General features: G+C 37.5%; 4 non-coding genes across 4 annotated transcripts; all 4 read left to right on the top strand.

The window, feature by feature from the left end:
- Positions 1-826: 826 nt before the first annotated feature.
- Positions 827-900, top strand: trnat-agu (transfer RNA threonine (anticodon AGU)). Its single transcript has one exon. It is a non-coding gene; the product is annotated as a tRNA-Thr (tRNA).
- Positions 901-2,983: 2,083 nt separating this feature from the next.
- Positions 2,984-3,073, top strand: trnar-ucu (transfer RNA arginine (anticodon UCU)). Its single transcript is given in 2 exon segments — positions 2,984-3,020; positions 3,038-3,073. It is a non-coding gene; the product is annotated as a tRNA-Arg (tRNA).
- Positions 3,074-3,596: 523 nt separating this feature from the next.
- trnat-agu (transfer RNA threonine (anticodon AGU)) lies at positions 3,597-3,670 on the top strand. Its single transcript has one exon. It is a non-coding gene; the product is annotated as a tRNA-Thr (tRNA).
- Positions 3,671-6,368: 2,698 nt separating this feature from the next.
- Positions 6,369-6,442, top strand: trnat-agu (transfer RNA threonine (anticodon AGU)). Its single transcript has one exon. It is a non-coding gene; the product is annotated as a tRNA-Thr (tRNA).
- The last annotated feature ends 3,156 nt before the right edge of the window (positions 6,443-9,598 follow it).

The raw sequence follows: 9,598 nt of genomic DNA, 5'->3' as shown, positions 1-9,598 counted from the left end.
TTAATCAGTAACTGCTACAATGAGTAAATCAACCCTTTTTTTTATTGGCGTCAGACTATGACTAACAGTATGCAGAGCTTTGGTGTGTGCTTAGACTTGCAGATAATCATCAGACCACTGGGATTTACATATGCATAGTAAATTCATTATTTGCCTCAAATATTAGCAGCACTACTGTTATTTTATAGGAAGGTTGGCCAAGGAACCAGTTTTTTCCCCTAGGCTCTGTGGCGCAATGTATAGCGCATTGGACTTCTAGATAAATAGCTGGAGCAATTCAAAGGTTGTGGGTTCGAGTCCCACCAGAGTCGAGAGTGTTTCCTCTTCTTTATAGCTCTGTCTACTACCTTTTTGTACTTTTATTTGCAAGATTTTCTCTAGTCTTTTTACCTAATTAATAGCAATTTCAAACTTTCAGAAATATTCTGTTTGATGTTGGGGTATTGGAACATATTTGTGCTGCAGAAGATTCTGCATGTATTTGTGAAAAGTGAGATGAAGCAGTTTGAAATGTAGCCTTTTCTGAATCAGAATGATGTTTGCTGATCCATTAAAAGATGTTTAAACAGAACCTGAAGGGTAAACAAAAGATGCTAAGTTTTTTGTGTACATTCTGCGTGACAAGGTCTAGTACTCTGTACATGTATATGATAGGTTTAAGCAATTGAGACAAGCTTTCAGAGTTGATGTTATTTGTTTCTGGAAAATGCAGAGGTTCCTAATCAGGGAAGTTGTTTTTGCTGTCTGTGTAAAGTTTGTATGCAAGAGAATGTTTGTGAGTTTGCCTGAAGCTACATTGTATTGATATAGAAAACCAGTCATGTAGGGCGCCGTGGCTTAGTTGGTTATAGCGCCTGTCTAGTAAACAGGAGATCCTGGGTTCGAATCCCAGCGGTGCCTTTTCCTTGGGTAATCTTTAATCAGTAACTGCTACAATGAGTAAATCAACCCTTTTTTTTATTGGCGTCAGACTATGACTAACAGTATGCAGAGCTTTGGTGTGTGCTTAGACTTGCAGATAATCATCAGACCACTGGGATTTACATATGCATAGTAAATTTATTATTTGCCTCAAATATTAGCAGCACTACTGTTATTTTATAGGAAGGTTGGCCAAGGAACCAGTTTCTTCACCTGGGCTCTGTGGCGCAATGGATAGCGCATTGGACTTCTAGATAAATAGTTGGAGCAATTCAAAGGTTGTGGGATCGAGTCCCACCAGAGTGGAGAGTGTTCCCTCTTCTTTATAGCTCTGTCTACTACCTTTTTGTACTTTTATTTGCAAGATTTGGTCTAGTCTTTTTACCTAATTAATAGCAATTTCAAACTTTCAGAAATATTCTGTTTGATGTTGGGGTATTGGAACATATTTGTGCTGCAGAAGATTCTGCATGTATTTGTGAAAAGTGAGATGAAGCAGTTTGAAATGTAGGATTTTAGCCTTTTCTGAATCAGAATGATGTTTGCTGATCCATTAAAAGATGTTTAAACAGAACCTGAAGGGTAAACAAAAGATGCTAAGTTTTGTGTGTACATTCTGCGTGACAAGGTCTAGTACTCTGTACATGTATATGATAGGTTTAAGCAATTGAGACAAGCTTTCAGAGTTGATGTTATTTGTTTCTGGAAAATGCAGAGGTTCCTAATCAGGGAAGTTGTTTTTGCTGTCTGTGTGAAGTTTGTATGCAAGAGAATGTTTTTGAGTTTGCCTGAAGCTATATTGTGTTGATATAGAAAACCAGTCAGTTAGGGTGCCGTGTCTTAGTTGGTTATAGCGCCTGTCTAGTAAACAGGAGATCCTGGGTTGGAATCCCAGCGGTGCCTTTTCCTTGGGTAATCTTTAATCAGTAACTGCTACAATGAGTAAATCAACCCTTTTTTTATTGGCGTCAGACTATGGCTAACAGTATGCAGAGCTTTGGTGTGTGCTTAGACTTGCAGATAATCATCAGACCACTGGGATTTACATATGCATAGTAAATTTATTATTTGCCTCAAATATTAGCAGCACTACTGTTATTTTATAGGAAGGTTGGCCAAGGAACCAGTTTCTTCACCTGGGCTCTGTGGCGCAATGGATAGCGCATTGGACTTCTAGATAAATAGTTGGAGCAATTCAAAGGTTGTGGGATCGAGTCCCACCAGAGTGGAGAGTGTTCCCTCTTCTTTATAGCTCTGTCTACTACCTTTTTGTACTTTTATTTGCAAGATTTGGTCTAGTCTTTTTACCTAATTAATAGCAATTTCAAACTTTCAGAAATATTCTGTTTGATGTTGGGGTATTGGAACATATTTGTGCTGCAGAAGATTCTGCATGTATTTGTGAAAAGTGAGATGAAGCAGTTTGAAATGTAGGATTTTAGCCTTTTCTGAATCAGAATGATGTTTGCTGATCCATTAAAAGATGTTTAAACAGAACCTGAAGGGTAAACAAAAGATGCTAAGTTTTGTGTGTACATTCTGCGTGACAAGGTCTAGTACTCTGTACATGTATATGATAGGTTTAAGCAATTGAGACAAGCTTTCAGAGTTGATGTTATTTGTTTCTGGAAAATGCAGAGGTTCCTAATCAGGGAAGTTGTTTTTGCTGTCTGTGTGAAGTTTGTATGCAAGAGAATGTTTTTGAGTTTGCCTGAAGCTATATTGTGTTGATATAGAAAACCAGTCAGGTAGGGCGCCGTGGCTCAGTTGGTTATAGCGCCTGTCTAGTAAATAGGAGATCCTGGGTTGTATTCCCAGCGGTGCCTTTTCCTTGGGTAATCTTTAATCAGTAACTGCTACAATGAGTAAATCAACCCTTTTTTTATTGGCGTCAGACTATGACTAACAGTATGCAGAGCTTTGGTGTGTGCTTAGACTTGCAGATAATCATCAGACCACTGGGATTTACATATGCATGGTAAATTTATTATTTGCCTCAAATATTAGCAGCACTACTGTTATTTTATAGGAAGGTTGGCCAAGGAACCAGTTTTTTCACCTAGGCTCTGTGGCGCAATGGATAGCGCATTGGACTTCTAGATAAATAGCTGGAGCAATTCAAAGGTTGTGGGTTCGAGTCCCACCAGAGTCGAGAGTGTTTCCTCTTCTTTATAGCTCTGTCTACTACCTTTTTGTACTTTTATTTGCAAGATTTTCTCTAGTCTTTTTACCTAATTAATAGCAATTTCAAACTTTCAGAAATATTCTGTTTGATGTTGGGGTATTGGAACATATTTGTGCTGCAGAAGATTCTGCATGTATTTGTGAAAAGTGAGATGAAGCAGTTTGAAATGTAGGATTTTAGCCTTTTCTGAATCAGAATGATGTTTGCTGATCCATTAAAAGATGTTTAAACAGAACCTGAAGGGTAAACAAAAGATGCTAAGTTTTTTGTGTACATTCTGCGTGACAAGGTCTAGTACTCTGTACATGTATATGATAGGTTTAAGCAATTGAGACAAGCTTTCAGAGTTGATGTTATTTGTTTCTGGAAAATGCAGAGGTTCCTAATCAGGGAAGTTGTTTTTGCTGTCTGTGTAAACTTTGTATGCAAGAGAATGTTTTTGAGTTTGCCTGAAGCTACATTGTATTGATATAGAAAACCAGTCATGTAGGGCGCCGTGGCTTAGTTGGTTATAGCGCCTGTCTAGTAAACAGGAGATCCTGGGTTCGAATCCCAGCGGTGCCTTTTCCTTGGGTAATCTTTAATCAGTAACTGCTACAATGAGTAAATCAACCCTTTTTTTTATTGGCGTCAGACTATGACTAACAGTATGCAGAGCTTTGGTGTGTGCTTAGACTTGCAGATAATCATCAGACCACTGGGATTTACATATGCATAGTAAATTTATTATTTGCCTCAAATATTAGCAGCACTACTGTTATTTTATAGGAAGGTTGGCCAAGGAACCAGTTTCTTCACCTGGGCTCTGTGGCGCAATGGATAGCGCATTGGACTTCTAGATAAATAGTTGGAGCAATTCAAAGGTTGTGGGATCGAGTCCCACCAGAGTGGAGAGTGTTCCCTCTTCTTTATAGCTCTGTCTACTACCTTTTTGTACTTTTATTTGCAAGATTTGGTCTAGTCTTTTTACCTAATTAATAGCAATTTCAAACTTTCAGAAATATTCTGTTTGATGTTGGGGTATTGGAACATATTTGTGCTGCAGAAGATTCTGCATGTATTTGTGAAAAGTGAGATGAAGCAGTTTGAAATGTAGGATTTTAGCCTTTTCTGAATCAGAATGATGTTTGCTGATCCATTAAAAGATGTTTAAACAGAACCTGAAGGGTAAACAAAAGATGCTAAGTTTTTTGTGTACATTCTGCGTGACAAGGTCTAGTACTCTGTACATGTATATGATAGGTTTAAGCAATTGAGACAAGCTTTCAGAGTTGATGTTATTTGTTTCTGGAAAATGCAGAGGTTCCTAATCAGGGAAGTTGTTTTTGCTGTCTGTGTAAAGTTTGTATGCAAGAGAATGTTTTTGAGTTTGCCTGAAGCTACATTGTATTGATATAGAAAACCAGTCATGTAGGGTGCCGTGGCTTAGTTGGTTATAGCGCCTGTCTAGTAAACAGGAGATCCTGGGTTCGAATCCCAGTGGTGCCTTTTCCTTGGGTAATCTTTAATCAGTAACTGCTACAATGAGTAAATCAACCCTTTTTTTTATTGGCGTCAGACTATGACTAACAGTATGCAGAGCTTTGGTGTGTGCTTAGACTTGCAGATAATCATCAGACCACTGGGATTTACATATGCATAGTAAATTTATTATTTGCCTCAAATATTAGCAGCACTACTGTTATTTTATAGGAAGGTTGGCCAAGGAACCAGTTTCTTCACCTGGGCTCTGTGGCGCAATGGATAGCGCATTGGACTTCTAGATAAATAGTTGGAGCAATTCAAAGGTTGTGGGATCGAGTCCCACCAGAGTGGAGAGTGTTCCCTCTTCTTTATAGCTCTGTCTACTACCTTTTTGTACTTTTATTTGCAAGATTTGGTCTAGTCTTTTTTACCTAATTAATAGCAATTTCAAACTTTCAGAAATATTCTGTTTGATGTTGGGGTATTGGAACATATTTGTGCTGCAGAAGATTCTGCATGTATTTGTGAAAAGTGAGATGAAGCAGTTTGAAATGTAGGATTTTAGCCTTTTCTGAATCAGAATGATGTTTGCTGATCCATTAAAAGATGTTTAAACAGAACCTGAAGGGTAAACAAAAGATGCTAAGTTTTGTGTGTACATTCTGCGTGACAAGGTCTAGTACTCTGTACATGTATATGTTAGGTTTAAGCAATTGAGACAAGCTTTCAGAGTTGATGTTATTTGTTTCTGGAAAATGCAGAGGTTCCTAATCAGGGAAGTTGTTTTTGCTGTCTGTGTGAAGTTTGTATGCAAGAGAATGTTTTTGAGTTTGCCTGAAGCTATATTGTGTTGATATAGAAAACCAGTCAGTTAGGGTGCCGTGTCTTAGTTGGTTATAGCGCCTGTCTAGTAAACAGGAGATCCTGGGTTGGAATCCCAGCAGTGCCTTTTCCTTGGGTAATCTTTAATCAGTAACTGCTACAATGAGTAAATCAACCCTTTTTTTATTGGCGTCAGACTATGGCTAACAGTATGCAGAGCTTTGGTGTGTGCTTAGACTTGCAGATAATCATCAGACCACTGGGATTTACATATGCATAGTAAATTTATTATTTGCCTCAAATATTAGCAGCACTACTGTTATTTTATAGGAAGGTTGGCCAAGGAACCAGTTTCTTCACCTGGGCTCTGTGGTGCAATAGATAACTCATTGGACTTCTAGTTAAATAGCTGGAGCAATTCAAAGGTTGTGGGTTCGAGTCCCACCAGAGTCGAGAGTGTTTCCTCTTCTTTATAGCTCTGTCTACTACCTTTTTGTACTTTTATTTGCAAGATTTTCTCTAGTCTTTTTACCTAATTAATAGCAATTTCAAACTTTCAGAAATATTCTGTTTGATGTTGGGGTATTGGAACATATTTGTGCTGCAGAAGATTCTGCATGTATTTGTGAAAAGTGAGATGAAGCAGTTTGAAATGTAGGATTTTAGCCTTTTCTGAATCAGAATGATGTTTGCTGATCCATTAAAAGATGTTTAAACGGAACCTGAAGGGTAAACAAAAGATGCTAAGTTTTGTGTGTACATTCTGCGTGACAAGGTCTAGTACTCTGTACATGTATATGATAGGTTTAAGCAATTGAGACAAGCTTTCAGAGTTGATGTTATTTGTTTCTGGAAAATGCAGAGGTTCCTAATCAGGGAAGTTGTTTTTGCTGTCTGTGTAAAGTTTGTATGCAAGAGAATGTTTTTGAGTTTGCCTGAAGCTATATTGTATTGATATAGAAAACCAGTCATGTAGGGCGCCGTGGCTTAGTTGGTTATAGCGCCTGTCTAGTAAATAGGAGATCCTGGGTTCGAATCCCAGCGGTGCCTTTTCCTTGGGTAATCTTTAATCAGTAACTGCTACAATGAGTAAATCAACCCTTTTTTTATTGGCGTCAGACTATGACTAACAGTATGCAGAGCTTTGGTGTGTGCTTAGACTTGCAGATAATCATCAGACCACTGGGATTTACATATGCATAGTAAATTTATTATTTGCCTCAAATATTAGCAGCACTACTGTTATTTTATAGGAAGGTTGGCCAAGGAACCAATTTCTTCACCTGGGCTCTGTGTCACAGTGGATAGCGCGTTGGACTTCTAGATGAATCGCTGGAGCAATTCAAAGGTTGTGGGATCGAGTCCCACCAGAGTCGAGAGTGTTTCCTCTTCTTTATAGCTCTGTCTACTACCTTTTTGTACTTTTATTTGCAAGATTTGGTCTAGTCTTTTTACCTAATTAATAGCAATTTCAAACTTTCAGAAATATTCTGTTTGATGTTGGGGTATTGGAACATATTTGTGCTGCAGAAGATTCTGCATGTATTTGTGAAAAGTGAGATGAAGCAGTTTGAAATTTTGGATTTTAGCCTTTTCTGAATCAGAATGATGTTTGCTGATCCATTAAAAGATGTTTAAATGGAACCTGAAGGCTAAACAAAAGATGCTAAGCTTTTGTGTGTACATTCTGTGTGACCAGGTCTCCTACTCTGTACATGTATATGTACATGTGATGTTTTTTGTTTCTGGAAAATGCAGAGGTTCCTATTCAGGGAAGTTGTTTTTTCTGTCTGTGTGAAGTTTGTATGCAAGAGAATGTTTTTGAATTTGCCTGAAGCTATATTGTATTGATATAGATTACCTTTCAGGTAGGGCGCAGTGGCTTAGTTGGTTGTAGTGCCTGTCTAGTACACAGGAGATCCTGGGTTTGAATCCCAGCAGTGCATTTTCCTTGGGTAATCTTTAATCAGTAACTGCTACAATGAGTAAATCAACCCTTTTTTATTGGCGTCAGACTATGACTAACAGTATGCAGAGCTTTGGTGTGTGCTTAGTCTTGCAGATAATCATAGACGTTCAAAAATCAATTTTAACAACCCAATCAGAATCAACAGCGCTTCGTGATGTCCGAGTACTAGCAACTTATATATATATAATATTGCCGTTAAGTAAATTCTACTCAGCTAATTTTATTATTAAAGCAATATTTGTGTTACATACAATTAATAAAAACATTAAAAACTCGATTTGATTTTAAACTACATATATTCTTATTTTATTATGTGTTGGTAACTTTTAATTATTTAGTAAATATTAATAAACCCCAGTCCCACTTTTTACAGTGCATTGCTTCTCAGTAAGTCCGCTTCATGTCCACATCAGAAACAACTGAGTTTCCATATATATATATATATATATATATATATATATATATATATATATATATATATATATATATATATATATATTGATAGATATAATATAAATATTGAATTTGGGGTTTCATTAGTTGTCAGTTATAACCATCAAAATTAAAATAAATAAACACTTGAAATATATCAGTCTGTGTGTAATGAATTAATATAATATACAAGTTTACCTTTTTGAATGGAATTGAAATAAATCATCTTTTTCAAAATATTCTAATTTTATGACCAGCACCTGTACATGACTCAACTGAAGATGTTCAGAAATCAGGTTCTGAATCTTCTTGTTGTGCTTCTTGATTCAGACTGCCTTCAGAACACCCACTGCTCCTGATTCAGTCCCAGAGACGAGCTTCATTGGTGGAGAGACATCCCTGCTGTTCCATGGCCTCAGTATGGATCACTTTCCGGTCCTCTGGTCCTAGGCTGGTAAATCAAGCAGTGTCTATGGGAGGAGATCCGCTGTCCAACAGAGTGTGGAAGTTCTGGTCTGTATCACTGAGGCCACCGGAACAAGCTTCACCCTCCATATTGAACTGGACACCAGTGGAGAGCTGATGCCTGAGGTGAAGAACATTCAACCACTGCACTTTTTTCAGGGTTGTCTGAGAGTAACCTACTTTCAAACCTACCAAGCGTTTCACTTAACTTACACAATAAGTCCAAATATTTGTGGACAACCTTTCTAAACAATGCTTTCAGCTACTTTATGTTGCACCCATTGCTGACACAGATGTGCAAATGCACACACACACAGCTTGTCTAGCCCCTGTAGGTTAGATTGAGCTGTGGAGCAGTGGAACTGTGTTTTCTGAAATGATGGATGGTGCTCCATACAAAATATTAGAGATGGGTTGGAGAGTTGGGGATGATTAGGTGGGGTGATCAACCAATATACTGACCTCACTAAAGCTGTTGTCGCAGAATGCAATCAAATCCACCAGGTAACCATAATTGGTTCATATCTGGTTTAAAAAATAATTGTTTAAATAACAGGAAAATAGGAACCTTGGCATCGCTGTCCAGACCTTCAGCTCCTTATGGATGATGAGTACCACAATCTGCTCCTCAATGGTTGTTTTACCAACAGCAAGATTTATTTGGGAACATCTCCTACAGAAATGGTACATTTATCTTCTGAGGTATATTTTTATGAAATTTAGATAAATATTTTTAAATGTACATAATGATTAAATATTCATATTTTAGTTTCAGGGTTTGAGAAATCGTTTGTCTGCAGGTCAGGGCGGCCTCATTACTATGCTCCTCCCTCATTGAATACACTTCTCCTTTAGATCAGAGGTAGTAAAGCTCCTCTGTGGATGTAGATTTAGTTCCAAAAACAACCAGTTTAAGAAACAGATCAGCAGCATTCATACATGACTCAACTGAAGATGTTCAGAAATCAGGTTCTGAATCACACTTGATTTAGACTTACGTTAGTCCACCCACTATTTCTGACTCAGTCCGAGACAAGCTCCACTGGTGGAGGGACCTCTGTGCTGGTCCATGGCCTCTTCAGCCTTTACTGAGAGACAGACAGACAGAGACATTATCAGGCTAACAAATGAGTGCTTCCCTAAAATCTTTTATAGTCTTTTATATTTATATTTAAAAATCTTTTATAGTGACCAAGTATACAATATTCACATTCAAATACAGAATATATAAACATATACACTATTTTACACTATTATGCACGATCTGTTCCAAATAAACATATTTACATATAAGCTCTTATAGTGAGTGAGTCTGTAGTAGAAAATAAGGTTATATTACA

The sequence above is a fragment of the Salminus brasiliensis genome, chromosome 4 (genome assembly GCF_030463535.1).
Source record: "Salminus brasiliensis chromosome 4, fSalBra1.hap2, whole genome shotgun sequence".
Taxonomy (NCBI): domain Eukaryota; kingdom Metazoa; phylum Chordata; class Actinopteri; order Characiformes; family Bryconidae; genus Salminus; species Salminus brasiliensis.
Note: the sequence above shows the minus strand (reverse complement) of the source record. Positions and strands in the feature narration are given on the sequence as shown.